A 2,864-nucleotide genomic window follows, 5' to 3' on the forward strand; every position below is an offset into this window, starting at 1 on the left:
AATCCCTTCCACATGTGTTATTGCACTTTTATTGCTACCTTGTTTTAAACTCCTGCTTAAGCAATCCTAAAGGGCAAAAAAATGAACCCACTAAACATTTATGCCTAAAATAAGCCTGTGAGGTAGGAGCTAATACTTCTATTTTACAAATGAAAGAACTAAGGCTCTAACAAGGTCACATGGTTAGTAAATAACAGGATGAGGACGGGAACCAGGCCTTCAGATTGCGGATCTGGTGTCTTTCTGTTACACTTTCACAGACTCCCAGTATCTTCCAGCCTTTGTAACTTTATAAAAATATAGATGCATACAAAGCGGTGACTGGTTTGTGCTTTTCTTTCAAAAAAAAAAAAAAAAGCTTTATTGAAGTTTTTGTATGTATATTATATATTTTTTCATAAAATTTACCTACTGTAAACATACCATTTAATAATTTTTTAAAAATTTGTAACAGCTTTATTGGGATGTAATTCACATACCGTACAATCTGCCTACTTAAAGTGTACATCCAGTGGTTTTTGGTATATTCACAGAGTTGCATAACCACAATCAATTTGAGGACATTTTTATTATTTCAAAAATAAACCGTGTACCTTATACTATCACATCTGAATCCTCCCATCCACCCTTCCCCTCCCAAGCCTAAGCAACTCCTAATCTACTTTCTATCTCTATATATTTGCCTATTCTGGACATTTCCTATAAATGGTTTCATATAACACGTGGTCTTTTGTAACTGCCTTCTTTGACTAATCATAATGTTTTCCAAGATTGGTCCATGCTGAAGCATGTAACTACTTTATCCTTTTTATGGCCAAATAATACTCCATTGTGTGAATATAGCACCTTTTATCATTTTATCAGCCAATGGACATTTGAGTTGTTTCTACCTTCTGACTATTATGAGTAGTGCTGCTATGAATATTTGTGTACAGGTTTTTGCGTGGACGTATGTTTTCATTTTTCTTGGGTATGTACTTAGGAGTGGCATTGGCAAACGATAACTCTATGTTTAACTTTTTGAGGAACTTCCAGATTGTGTTTTCCAAAGTGGCTGCACCATTTTATATTCCCAAACAGTGTACTGAGGGCTCCCACCTTTCTATGCCCTCACCGACACTTAGTCTGCTTTGCTGTTTTCATTTAACGTTATTTCATAGATACATTTCCATGTTCACATGGTTGTCATTTTTAATGGTTACACAGCATTCCAAATCAGTTAGTCAGACATTATTCAAAAATTACTTTAAAGCTGAGGACTTGGGTTGTTTTCAGTTTTGTGCCATTAGAAACAGTGGGACTAGAATCTGCACCACTTACTCCGTTTTTCCTTTAGCTATGTCATTGAGGTGTGTTCCGAAGTGGAACAAAGGACAATACAGCTCATGTACTGCTTCCCTGGTTACTTTGCAGAAAAGTTGCCTGTACCTAAAACGCTATCAGCAACAAAATGCTTATCTCCCAACATAAGGTTTGGTTGCTTTATTCTCATATATTAATGATATAGATACTGTATTAGTCTGTTCTCACACTGCTAATAAAAACATACTCACGACTAGATAATCTTTAAAGGAAAGATGTTTAATGGACTCACAGCTCCATATGGCTGGGGAGGCCTCACAATGATGGCAGAAGGCAAAGGAGAAGCAAAGTCGTGTCCTACATGGCAGCAGGCAAGAAAGGTTGTGTAGGGAAACTCCCGTTTATAAAACCATCAGATCTCATGAGACTTATTCACTACCACGAGAACAGTACGGGGAAACCATCCCCATGATTCAATTATCTCCACCTGGCCTGGCCCTTGACACTTGGGGACTATTACAATTCAAGATGAGATTTAGGTGGAGACACAGCCAAACCACATCAGGTACATAATAGAACCTTATTTTTTATTTTCTTTTTCTTGAGACAGAATCTCACTCTGTTGCCCAGGCTGGAGTGCAGTGGCACAATCTTGGCTCACTGCAACCTCTCCCTCCCAGGTTCAAGCGATTCTCCTGCCTCAGCCTCTTTAGTAGCTGGGAATTACAGGCATACACTACCACACTCAGCTAATTTTTCTATTTTTTAGTAGAAACAAGGTTTCGGCCAGGCTGGTCTCAAACACCTGGCCTCAGCTGATCCACCTGCCTCTGCCTCCCAACTTGCTAGAATTACAGGCCTGAGCCACAGCACCTGGCCTGAATCTTAACAATCTTAGGTTGTTTCAATTTGCATTTCTTTTATTGTTGGTGAACTCAGAATATTTTAACAGCCATCAGGTGTTACTCTAAGCCATCCATCCAAAAAAGCCAAGAAGTGCAGGAGAATCTAGGGTCATAGCAAAGGGCAGAAGATGGAGCTTAAAAAAATTCCCTGGGCGCTTGCTTCGGCAGCACGTATACTAAAATTGGAACAATATAGAGAAGATTAGCATGGCCCCTGAGCAAGGATGACACGCAAATTCGTGAAGCGTTCCAAAAAAAAATACAATAAAATAAAAATAAAAAATAAAAAAAAAACCCTGGGTTGGGGCTAGGCATAGTAGCTTATGCCTGTAGTACCAATACTTTGGGAGGCTGAGGAGGGCAGATCACCTGAGGTCAGAAGTTCAAGACCAGCCCAACATGGCAAAATCTCATCTCTAGTAAATATATAAAAATTAGCCTGGGCATGGTGGAAGCTGTCTATAATCCCAGCTACTCAGGAGGCTGAGGCACGAGAATCACTTGAACCCAGGAGGCGGAGGCTGCAGTGAGCTAAGATTGCACCACTGCACTCCAGCCTAGGTGACAGAACAAGACTCCATCTTAAAAAAAAAGAAAGAAAGAAATTCCCTGGGTTTGGGGAGCATGAGCTCAGGAGGTACGTTTGATAAGGTGACT

The 2,864-nt window shown here is 39.7% G+C and overlaps 1 non-coding gene across 1 annotated transcript; it reads left to right on the forward strand.

Annotated features, from left to right (window-relative positions):
* The first annotated feature begins 2,359 nt into the window (after positions 1 to 2,359).
* On the forward strand, positions 2,360 to 2,466 carry LOC135270268 (U6 spliceosomal RNA). Its single transcript, XR_010338434.1, has one exon. It is a non-coding gene; the product is annotated as a U6 spliceosomal RNA (small nuclear RNA).
* The last annotated feature ends 398 nt before the right edge of the window (positions 2,467 to 2,864 follow it).

This window comes from Aotus nancymaae, unplaced genomic scaffold, assembly GCF_030222135.1.
Source record: "Aotus nancymaae isolate 86718 unplaced genomic scaffold, 86718_ANA_hifiasm-v0.15.2.pri h1tg000059l, whole genome shotgun sequence".
Lineage (NCBI taxonomy): Eukaryota > Metazoa > Chordata > Mammalia > Primates > Aotidae > Aotus > Aotus nancymaae.